Source organism: Euleptes europaea, chromosome 4, assembly GCF_029931775.1.
Source record: "Euleptes europaea isolate rEulEur1 chromosome 4, rEulEur1.hap1, whole genome shotgun sequence".
Taxonomy (NCBI): Eukaryota; Metazoa; Chordata; class Lepidosauria; order Squamata; family Sphaerodactylidae; genus Euleptes; species Euleptes europaea.
The window spans coordinates 12,429,606-12,442,616 of NC_079315.1; positions in this window are offsets into that span (position 1 = coordinate 12,429,606).

The window sequence follows — 13,011 nt, forward strand, 5'->3', positions numbered from 1 at the left end:
CAGTGTTAAACAAATGAACCAACTACAAAACATCTTAGATCTGTGTCTGCATGTTTACACTTCATGAAGTATTCCACAAGAGGGGAGCCTATGACCATGTTTCTAATTCTAGAATGATGGTCCCCTATTCTGTACCTGAAGGGTGGCAGTGTGGCAAGCAGGTTGGCTGGCCGGTGGAATGCCAGCTCAGCAAGCAAGGCTCACAGGTCTCCTGTTTATATAATTTGGATTTTGAACGAACAATAGAACCATTTCAGATTCTATGTGGTGAACTGGAAAGGAAGTTCAGATCCAAAACTTCCCTTCTGCTGATGGTAGAGCTTTCTTCGGATGCTAGGAGCCTTCCACCAGGGTATGGAATCTTCCTTCAGTGGAGAAGACATGTCCCACTGGTGGAAGGCATCTGGCATTAAAGGAAAGTGCCACCGTTTGCTGAATGTAGCTTTGAATCCCACAAAGCATCCTGGCAGAAACATCCATATTGCTATGTGGGATTTTATATGCAGAACTGGTAACAACTTTTGACTATATACACATTTAAAAGAATGATTGATTAAAATCACTGGACAATAATTAGGCTCACTTCTGTTTCTATTATCTTATGCAAAACATGTGCAAATTAGAGATTATGAATGAAATTCATACCTGATGGCTGTAGCTGGGAGAAGTTATACACTGCCCTGGAGCTTCTTCTTTCAATAAGCAAACCCACTTTTGGGTCTGACCCACAGGTAGGGAAACCCTGCATTAGATCAAACAACTGGGAGACCTTTCAAATGCATAAAAATAATAATAGATGTTGCTGGACCAGGGCTATGTCGTGGGAAGCTAGAGGCGATAAACCACAGTATACACCGAGGTAAGTGGCAAATAACTTTATAACTTATTTTAAACACAACATGCTTAGGTATTCTTAAGTTTAACAACACAACATATAGTATTTGGAAATTTGAGTTTGATATGTGGGTGAAATTGGCCACAACTCTTCTTTAACTTTAACAGCTAACAGCTGTGAAACATTGGCCTAGCAATATGGGCTGGATCTTTTCATCAACCGTCCCAGATTTGGTTTGATGTGTAAAGCCTTCTCCCAGTGGTCCCGCGAGGAATGCTGTTATGCGGCAGCCCAGGGTTCACCAGGGCGTTCGCCACTTGGTGGAACCGCTGCTGCCTGGGAATCCCCAACTAGGCCTAGCTCATGGGATGCCGCTTCCCATGCTTTAGTGGGACCCCAAAAGCGGGGCTGGGGTTCTCTAACCCCTATCCCCAACTGGATCCAGCCCAAATGCTTTTTTCCCGCCAAATGGCAAGGTGAGAGCCCATGGCCCTCCCTATCGCCTCCAGTGCCAATGCTCGGAACCTGTCCTGCTGAAGGCGGGACAGAGAATCCGCGATGCTATTATCCAGGCCCGGGACATGCCAAGCTATAAAGACAATTCACAGTGGGTATCCGTATTAGTCTGTCTGCAGACTATTTTTGTTAGTCTTTAAGGTGCTACTGGACTCTTGCTCTTTTCTACTACTGTAAAGGCAATGTTAGCTGATAAACATGTCAACATCAGACGCCGTACCAAGCGCATTACCCTGCTGGATTTGGAAGATTGCTGGTTTACTACGTGCATGACTGCCTGGTTATCGCACCAGAACTGGATGCTTTTGTCCCTGAAATGGTCCTGCCAAATTACCACTGCTACCACAATTGGGAACAGTTCTAAGAAGATGAGGTCCCTCACCAATGCTGTATCCGCCCACTGGGTTGGCCAAGGCTGTGAGCACCACTTTCCTCTGAAATAAATCCCAAAACCGATGCTCCCTGAGGCATCAGACTGGACCTGCAGCTCTTGGCCTACTGTCGAGCGATCTCTCCACAGCGCAGTACCATTGAAATTGCCTAAGAATTGGAGCCAGGTCCTGGCGTCCTCCTTCATTTCTCTGGCCACACGTATGCGATGGTGTGGTGCCTGGATTCCTGCAGTGCCCCTGGCCAGCCTTGAGCAGAACGCTCTGCCCGGCACCACCACCTTACAGGCGAAGTTCAGGTGCCCAATGATGGACTGTAATTCCCTTAATGTACAGTTCGGTTTTTGCAATAGTAGGGACAGCAGGGCCTGCAAAGCCAGCAGTTTTTCCTCTGGCAGCCGGGAGGCGCCAGCAACTGTGTCAATTTCTATCCCTAAACATGTTAATTTGCTGGTGGGCCCTTCTGTTTTGTCAGCTGCCCAGGGGACCCCTAGCTCTGTGGCCAGTGAAAGCAAGGTGTATCAAATTTCAGACCTTGCCAGGCCTGCCAGTAAGAAATTGTCTAGGTAGTGCATGACATGCTGAAGCCCTGTCCTGTGCTTGATGACCCATTCCAAGAAGGTGCTGAAAGTTTCAAATGCTACGCAAGCCACTGAGCACCCCATGGACATTGCCTTATCAATGTAAATTTTGCCTTGGAACTGCAGGCCTAATAAGCAAACGTCTGAAGGGTGGACCGGTAGCAAACGGAAGGCGGACTGCACGTCACACTTGGCCATAAGGGCACCTGGTCCACATTTTTTTACTATTTCAATGGAGTAATCAAAACATTGGTATTTTACCGTGCAAAGCTCTGGTGGGATGGCATCATTTACAGACTCCCCTTTTGGATGGGACAGGTGGTGAATGAGCCTGTATTCCCCTGGGGATTTTTTGGGGACAACACCTAATGGTGAAATCCTTAAATTAGGAAATGGGGGTGACTCAAATGGGCCAGCCATCCTGCCAGCCTTGCACTCTCTTGCAATTTTTTTCGCTGCTACCTCTGGCAGCTCCTGTGCTGATTTCAGGTTGCCAGACGTCATAGGAACCCTTGGTCCAAAGAAGGGGATCCTGAAACCCTTGGTAAACCCCTCCCAAAGAAATTTTGCTGCTTCCCTGTCAGGGTAACCCGCTAGCCAGCAGGAAAGGGCTGGGAGCCTAATTGGCATGTTCGCCAGCTCCAACCCATTGCCATTATTGCTTAGCTGATGACCCATTGTTGGAGGGGCCTCCCTCCTTATGGGCTCCTGATGAGGAAGGCCTGCCCCCTCAAAAGGATGCCCCAGTGCGTGTGCAGTTGGTTTTGGGGTGGGGGCCAAAACACATTTCGCACCCGTGTTCAAAGCGGCACCTGGCCCACTGGCATTTTCCTTGGTTGAAATCCCAGCAGACCTTCCTTGTGGTCTCCCTGCGTGCCCCTCCCCACCTGCTCCATTTGTTATTGTCAGCTTTTGCTTTTATGTTAGGGCCCACGTGCACCAACTATAACTTATCATTGATTAAGTCCCACCCTGCCTTCTCATTTTGCGAGGCTCTCCTCCTGAAGGCCTCGTCATATTCGATAGCTGCTGAGTTGCCCGCAAGGGCCCTAGCCCGCAAGACATTGGCCAGGTGATTGGCCAGATGCCAACCCCTATCCAGGTAGGCTGATGCTACCACCCCCATGAATATTGTATATCCAGAAAGCCACATGTCAAATGTCCCGTCAATATTGCTCAGTCGTTCTTTTTCCTTTCTCTTCTCCTTTGATGAAGAGTATGACCTCCATCCCTCCTCAACTTCTAGTTTTATTAAAGCGAAGAGGTCTACAAAATACCCATCTAAGACATCTTCCCTCATGTCCCTTGGGAGGTGGATGCCTGGAGGGGCCTTCTCATCCCCAAAGTAAGGCGGCAAAGCTAGACCTTTAGCCAGCTCTCCTGCATCCCAACCCCCCCCCCGTGGCCCTTTGTTCCCCTCCTGGGACCCCCGGGCTGTCCTGCGCCGCAGTGCCCAGGCTGGGAGACCCGGGATGTTGGCAGCTGTTGCCCAGTAATCCTCCCCCCAGGAACCAGAATCGTCTCCTGAGGATGTCTCACCTTCGGAACTGCCGCCCTGTGCCTGCCTTGAAGGCCATCCTGACCGCCCTCTCTTCCTCGAAGTCCCTGGTCTCTGATGCGAATGGCGTCGTTTCTTTGCAGGGCTTGATGATCCAGAAGATGAAGCCAACCTTTTACGTCTGCCCCTGGCCCTACTCTGTCTGTGCCCCTCGGTCGCTCCCCTGTTGCTGGGGCCTGCCACCTCCCTAGCAGTGCCCTGAGTTGAGCTCAGATGCTCCACTCGCTCCACAAGCTGTTCAACAGCCGCTGACAACTCTTGTAAGCTTGCCTCCTCCTCACGGGTGGGGGTAGCTTCGCTCCCAGCCAGGGTTGCCGAGGCCATATTTGCCACCTGAAACCTCCGTCCCCTTCGGGGTGGGGTTGGTCTAGCCTGGCCAGCTGGAGGCGCGGGCCTCTCTTGCGCCCCTCTGCGCCCTGGCACCAAGCTCTCCCAGGACCTGTGGACAGCTCCAGCCCACCCCCGTGTAAGGGGGCACCGCCCCAAGGCTACTGTGCCGTGGCCATGCGTTTTGGACGCATATTCAGCTCTTGCGCGCCCCACGCACACTGCAGCGCCCAAGCCCCGGTTTCCAGGGGTAAACGGGAGCAGTGATCAGCTTTTAATGATTTCAGCTCACCCGTCCTCTTTTCTCGACTCGGAGCTCCTACACGCTGCCTCCTTCGCCTGGACTGCTTCTCACCTCTGCTCCCGGTATCCGCCACTCCAGCTGCCACGTCCTGTTCCGTCGTCTGATCCTCCTTTGCCAGCAAGGTCCCGCGGCGATCTGCGCCGCTTGGGAAATTGGGCCCCCTGTTATTCAGGGGGAGCTGACCAGAGTGGAAACTGGTCCACCGAACCTTCTCCCCAAGGTTCAAACTGGTTGGAGGAACCTTTCCGGACCGAGGGCTCCCCTTGCCCCATCGCCTCATGATCTCTTCCCCTGGCCCAGCCAGCAACTCAGTCTCCGGACGATTGCTGGAACCATTATGAATTGAGCAAATATTAGTTTTAAGTCAACAAATCCTGGAAGATCACCATTTGTGAAGGCAGATGCAAAGGTTGTATTTAGCACCTCCACAGAATAGCTCCAGCCTCCCCAGCTGATTTTGTGCTCCTAAACATAAGGTTTCGGTGTCATCCTCTATGGTGGTGATAGATCTTGAAGGACAGCATTGACAAAGGTGAGCTTCACAGTGGGAGAACTCCTTCTCCTTTGTGCTCAGAAAGATGTCCACCTTATTGTCAATAATCGGCTTTTCACTTCTGATCATGGAAACCCTCATTGGAATGGGAGCAAATGGATTTATTGTCCTCACCAATGTCATTGACTGGCTGAGAAGCAGGAAACTCTCCATGACTGATCTGATAGGGCTGTTGAAAAAAAAAATTCGGTAAAATTCAGATTCGGCAAAATTCAGCCTGTTTTTATTCGGGAAATGCCGAAGTCCAAACTCCCCCGCTTCGGGTCCATGCAATTCGGCATGAGGTCCGGAGTTCGGGGAAAAATTTGGCCGAATGAAGCCATTAAAATCACAACCGCACCTTTCCGCGGCTCCGGGGGGCATTTTGGGGGGTAGAGGTCCCAAACTTTCAGCGTAGCTTCAAAGGACCCTTCTTGCAATAACCCCCAAGTTTTGTAAAGATTGGATCAGCGGGGGCTGAGATATGGGCCCCGAAAGGGGTCCCCCCTCCGTAATGTGCATTTGCAAAGCTTGCCGCCCACTCAAAGCTCCCAGCCCCAACAAACAGCTGAGCTGCGGGGAGCAAGGGCAGGGCAGGTGCGAAGAAGTTTGCAAACCATGAAAAGCAACACAACCATGCAAACCATCACGTTTGCAACCATGCAAAGCAACACCTGACGCCTGGGAGTTTGCAAACCATGGAAAGGGACAGAAGAAGTTTGCAAACCATGCAAAGCAACACAACCATGAAAAGCAACACATTTGCAACCATGCAAAGCAACACCTGATGTGGAGGAGTGAGCCAAGATGGCGACCGGATAGTAGCTGCAGTCTTATGCTCTGCAAGTAAAACAATATTTTCTTTCTCCTTATCCCTTATTCATGCCACCTGGACTATTTCTGCATAACACTGCTGGGAGAGTTAGACAGCTTCTGCATTTGTGTTTTGGTTGGATGGACTTAAACTCTTATCGAGTTTAATATGGGAGGTGGGAAACGCCCAAGGGAACAGGAGGAAATATCCTCTCCTCCTGCCAGCAAACAGACTTCCTCTGGAAGTCAACATAAATGAGGAGGACAGTGTTGGTGTAGATGAAGATGTAAATAACTCAGCTGTTCCCTTTAAGGATTCAGATAAGAATGAAGAGCAGATGGAACAGGCCGAAGTTATTCTGAAACTTTTTTCATAAACCTTTAATGGCATATAAATTGTTACAATTGATACGAACAATGGTCATAAATCTTAAAACCGATAAGATAAAATCATAGCCAGTAACATCAGATATCAGAGGTTATACGTTTTTGGACATTTAGCACTTCTACTAAAAAATTGGCGACATCCACAGTAACCTCTGGAACTGAATCATTCATTAAAAATTGACATTTAACTTTATTAGACAGGTAAAACTTGGGATGTAACCAGTTTTTTAACCATTTTCTACAAGGTGTTTCATATAGAGGGCAATCACATAAAATATGTTCAATTGTATCCAAGGAATTTGAATTACAGGGGCAAGTCCGTTCATGAATTGGGATTTGATGGAACCTTCCATACAGTATCCTAGATGGGAAGGCATTGACCCTGGCAAGAGAGAAAGCTCTACGGAGAGTAGGTATATCCAAATTATAAAAATAATGGGGAATACTGTCTGTTTTATTCAAAAGGCACAACATTGCTGAGGAGCAGACAAAAGGTTGAGTAGGATGCAACCATTGTAACTCTATATCTAAAAGACGATGTTTGATTATTTTAAAAATGTGCGCCTCTGTAAATGGAACCAAGTCATCAAGAGAGACTCCATTGATCTTATTTTAGTCAATATCAAGTTGTCCCAGGATGTATTATGAAGTTCTTTTAATAATAGAGATAAAAGAGAACCATGCTCCGCTCTAAAATATACTTTAAGCCAGTAACGAACAGTTAATAACCAGGCCTTGGTTTCGCACAGGTTTTGGCCTAGTTCAGAAATGATTGCATAATAGGACACACAACGAGGGAAACCCAAAATCTGTCTAAAAAAATTGGCTTGAAGAGATTCTAAATCGCGATTAAAAGCATTTACCCAGATAGGGATACCATACAAGACCTGGGGTAAAATTTTAGAGTTAAACACCTTAATTGTGGCAGGGATGTATTGGTTGCCCTTATAAAAGAAAAAGGACTTCAATTGACTCGCAGATATTTTCCCTAATTTAGTGATTCTACTTCTGTGTACTGCCCATTTACAATTATAATTAAAAGAAATGCCCAGATATTTAAAACTCTTAACCTGTTGGATTTTGGCCTTCCCAATGCGCCAGCTGGAGGGCGACCACTTCTTAGAAAAGACTAAAACATTGGACTTAGAATAATTTATTTTGAGAAAATTTAGCTGGCAATATTTCTCAAAAGCTACTAAATAGCGTTTGAGTCCAATTTTGGTATAGGATAAAATGGCAGTATCGTCGGCATATAATAAGATAGGGATTGTTTTGCCACCTAATTTTGGCGGATGTCCATTGATAGGGTCTAAAAAACAAGCCAAGTCTGACAGAAACAAATTAAAAAGAAGGGGAGCAAGAATGCAACCTTGCTTCACACCTTTATTTAATGGAATTTTATCAGTGAGGCTGCCGTTTGAGGAAAATTTAACTTGGCTCGTTGTGGATGAGTGTAGTTTCTTTAAAAGGAATAAAAGACGCAGATCAATTCCTAAATTCAACAGCTTAGACCAGAGAATGTCTCTGTTGATCGAGTCAAATGCAGTCTTTAAGTCAATAAAGGCGACGTAGAGTTTCTTACTGCCCAGTTTCATGTACTTTTCTGCAAGAGTGGCCAGGATCAGACAGTGATCCAAAGTTGATTTATTTTTGGAGAAGCCAATTTGCTCAGGGCCGATGATGGCATTGTCCTTTACCTATCTAAGGAGACGCTGCTCCAAGTGCTTCGCATACAGTTTGCCTAAGATTGATAAAAGGCTAATGGGCCGAAAATTTTCAGGTAGGGTTGGGTCACCTTTCTTATAAATAGGAATTATGATTGAATTTAACCAGGAGTTAGGGAGAATACCATATAAATCAATGGAGGTAAATAATTTGGCAAGAAGTGGGGCCCACCAATCTGAGAATTCCTTAAACAGCTCTGCAGGGAGACCGTCCGGACCTGGGGCTTTGCCTGATTTCATGCTACTTATCAGATCAATGACTTCTTCAACCTCAACCGCTGGCCATCTAGGGTAATCTGAGGGGATAATTTCATCAGGGTTGAGCCTAAAATTGGAGTGAGAGTGAAATAGCTTAGTAAAATGTTCAACCCAGATTTGGGGTGGGATACTAATTTCAGGTGAAGGGTTGTTATTAGCTGAGGTTACCATTGCTTTCCAAAAAGTCTTACTATCATGGGACTTAAGGGACACAAGAAGATGTGACCATCTTTGTCAGAAGTGGGTTTTCTTTTTTTCTGTGACCAAGTTTGCATACAACTTTCTGTGTGTAAGGTAGTCGTCAAATCTATCAAAGGCAGCATTCATACTAATTTTCCTAAACAGAGATCTTAGTTGCCTTTTATGGGCTAAACATTCCTTGTCAAACCATGAAACCGGCTTGGTAGGATTGGTCTGGCAAGGTTCGGCCAATGAAAAGCAATGGACTTCGATCTGGGAGGGGGCTGATAAAGTCTCAGTATGCGAGTCAGAGTTCAGAATCGTTGATTTAAGGGCAAGCATTTCCTTAGATTGAAAAAGGGTGAAGAAAGTACGCACCCGAGAGTCAGACCACTTAATTCTTTTCAGGCCTAAAGTTGCCTGTGATACAGAGATGGGTTCTTGCAAGACAGCATTATCAGACAGGCGCATCCAGGAAATTAAAATTGGAAGGTGATCACTTTCAGAACGAAAATCAATGTTAACAGATTTGACTAAGTCTAAAAATTTGGGGGAACAAATTCCATAGTCGATGACGCTTCTCCCTTGCCACGAGTTAAACGTGAAATACTGGGAAGCTGGAAACTGACGGAGTCCATTTAGCGTTATCATATTAAGTTCAATACAGAATTCAATTAATTTGCGACCAGCTTTATTAAAACAAGAGTCTTGAGATTGGTGAAGAAAACCGAGCTGCGGAGGTGCGGGCTCAATGTCATCTAAATCAACAAAAAGGGCCCAACTCCGATTATCGTGGCCAATCCTAGCATTAAAATCCCCTAGAAGGACAATTGGAATCGACGGAAATTTTTGGATAATTTTGGCAACAAAATTTGTAAGATTAAACCAGTTTGACTCTAAGTATTTTTCATTTTCAGTAGAGGGGAGGTAAATGTTGATTAAAATGAGAAAGGGAGAGGGATCGTAGAGTAAAACAGCTTGGGCAGCGCAATTACAGGTATCGAGTAAGACAAACCTAGAAAAAAGATTTTGCTTAATTAAAATAGCTAGGCCAGCCTTGCATCGGCCCTTTGCATTTTCTTTATATGCAGGCAAGGTTAGGGAGAAGAACCCATTTAAATTAACATTTCCAGTCGTCCAAGTTTCCTGTAAGCAAATACAATCATATTGTCTAATATAGTTAATAAAATCAGAGTCTTGTACTTTACTGTTCCAGCCAGAGATATTCCAAGATAGCAATTTAACGTAATTGACTGGGACTATTCTGAAACTTTCTGAATTAACGGCTAAAACAGTTATTATTTTTGCCCATCTTGGTAACATCACAGCTGATTTAAAAAAGCTTATGCAAATGGTACAATTGCTAACTGATAAGATGCAGACTCTATCGAAACATAAGGAACACTCTAATTATCCTTGGCTTTCACCCCTTACCTCAGCAACTGTAAGTAGGGCTCCTGAAGAGTCAGCAAAGAGGGAAATTGAGAGGAAACAGCAATGCAAAAATTGCCAACAACTACTGATTCTTCAACCTCATAAGATTTGCTTAACAGTTTACAAATACAGAGGGTACTTGCCACCATGGAATTCTAAATACCTGGCCACCAAACATCTGAGTGAGTTGCTCAGTATGAGTGGCCCCAATATAGACATTACTCAGGCTGAAACTGTAAGCAACTGGAATCAGGCCCAGAGGATTATGCTGACCTTCAAGAGTTCAAGAATTCCCTCAACGTTGCTGAGACAAAAGGATATGCTGAATAGTAAAGGAATTTTTCCAGTAAGAGCCTTTTCTAACTTACTGATTACTCCCCTCCTCCCAAACCAGCAGACTGTTTGTGGGAGAAAGAAATGGGATTTTGAGATGGGAATGCTTCAGCAGGATTTGGCCTTGGTGCCTATTCCAGCTGAGAGAAACCACACTACCCAGGCAGAGATGGATAAAAACCCTATTGAAGAGAAATCTCCAGTATCTCATACCAGTCTGGATTGTAAGGAGCTTAACAACATGATGGAAGAGGAAATACTCAATATCTTTCCCGCTCTCTCAAGAGCTGATCAAGAGGATATCATTAACGGGCTGGATGAGTTTAGGAGTAATCTATTGAAAACGGGGGATGTGCCTGTGAACCAGACTGATCTCCAATCAACTGAGGACATCCTGCAGTGCTCCTACCGACCAGTGCTCCCAATCATCTCCCCGCATTTTAATAAGGGAAAGGCGTGTATTGAGCCTCAGCAGAGGGATGAAATTGAATTACCTTCGATACATCCCATAAATGCTGTTATGAACTGGTGTGTTGGTAAAAATGGTTCAATATACATAGACTCGTCTGGACAACTGGATATGATATCTGCGGACTGACTGGATGGGGCATTACTACTGAACTCTGGAACTGCACCACAGACTCTTTCATTGGTCTCCTGGAATGTTATGGGTTGGGAGGCAAGGATTAGGGATCAGGATACATATAATTTTTTAACTAAACTTGATTTTATACTTGTAAATTCAAATTCAAATTCAAAAACCTTTATTGGCATAACAAATTGTACAAGGTATTCCAGAATTTGGCAAATGATAAAACATCAATATCGCAATCTGTAGCAATAGATATGAATAAAATGAGGTATGCCGGAGTACAGTGGATATAAGGTATATATAGAAAACTAGTTTCTACAAGTAACCGGAATAGCAGCTATTATATTTTTTGTTTGATTTTTATCATTAAAGCTTGCTTCAAAAACATGGCTACTATTTCTGTAGTTTCTGGATCATACCCGTTCAGTAAAAGTCTGATCAGAGAGTGGGGGGGAGAGTTCCTATCCAAAATTGATGGCATTAAAAATTTAGTACGTAGGTCCGCTAGCATTTCACATTCCAATAAAATATGATAAATGGAGTCTATCTGGTTTAAGCCACAGCTACAAATTCTCTTTTCCAAAGGGGGACCATTAAATCTCCCGAATAGAACTGCCGATGGAAAAGCGTTTAGTCTAGCTAGCTACAAGAGACCTGGTGTTTACATACTCCAATACTTAATGGTTTTAAAGCATACAATTTAGCAGCTGATCCCTCCCCTCATGGTAGAGCAAAAGGGGGTTTGGGGATTTTAGTTTCCACAGCCCTGAATATTAGAGTTGAAGTTTTAGCTCCTTACTTGAAGCTTGCTATGGCTGTGGTCATATTTTATAAGCAGATATCTTATTTAATTATTAATATATACTGTCCCCCTTTTAAAACTAAATCTCAAATTGAGACTGTATGGAAGGGGCTTGAGGCTTACATAGGACATCTTATAAAGATCAATTCGACAACTTATGTGATCATTGGTGGGGACTTTAATGCCAGGGTGGGAAGGGATGACAATAGCTTACACATGAAATACAAGGTTTGCTTTCCTGAAATTAGGAATCCAGTTCTTCCATTTCCTAGATCCTCCAAAGATTTAAAATCAAATTATGCCGGATACAGGATGACACAGATGGCAAACAGCTGCAATTTTTTAATTTTAAATGGCTCATACCCTAACGACTATCCGGCGGAATTTACTTATTGTTCAGGAACTAGGAAGAGTGTTATAGATTATATTATGGTATCTGACAACTTTGTCCAAGCTGTTGAATCCTCTTTTTATGATAGTGATCACTTACCACTTATCATGATGTTTGAATCCCCAGATATTAACCTGCGCATTATAGAAACACACAAAGAGATCCTTACTTACGAGAGAAAACACTGTAGAGTCAGGTGGAATGATAGAACTGATAAAAGTATTAAAGAACTCCTTCAATCAGGTCCTCTAAATGCCTTAGCTCAGAGATTACTAGATGATGAAAACATTGACACACAGCTAGAATGCTATGAACAGATAACGGATGAAATATACAAAGTGATTACTAAGCCCAACTATATACTTAAAAAGAGGATAAATGTACACTTCAAAACCTGGTTTGACAGTGAATGCAGGGAAGCCAAGAGGGCCCTTAGTGCCACCTATATTAAATATCGATGTAGTGAGAATGAGGCCTTGATGGGGGTAATGAAGAGCTTAAAGTCTCATTATAAAGCCCTCATCTGTAAGGAAAAAAAGGAGTCAATGGAGTTAGCTTGGCAACAGTTAACACAAGCAATAAGGGATAAAAACTCATCGTTATTTTGGTCCTTGACCTCGAGCCGTCTAACCAATTCCACTATGGCGTTCAATAATACTATTCTACCTGAAGCATGGGAAAAACATTTTAGATCCCTCTACTCTAGCTTGGAGAGTCCAGCCCCCTCCACTGAGAACTTGAATAGTGTCCCATGCTGGCCCCCTGTGCAATATGCAGAGGTGAGGAATCTTATAGGTACACTTAAGAACGGTAAAGCTCCGGGAAGTGACTTAATCTCTGCAGACCTAATTAAAAGGAATGTGGAATGGTGGACACCCCTCCTGGCCGCACTATTCACTGCAGTTGATAGAACAGGTAGGATCCCTCCTGATTGGGGCCTAGCAATAATTGTCCCTATTTATGAGAAAGGTTGCAAAGAAAACCCAGCCAATTATAGACCTATCAGTCTATTAAACATAATTAGTAAGTTGTACGCAAGACATCTGCAATGGAAA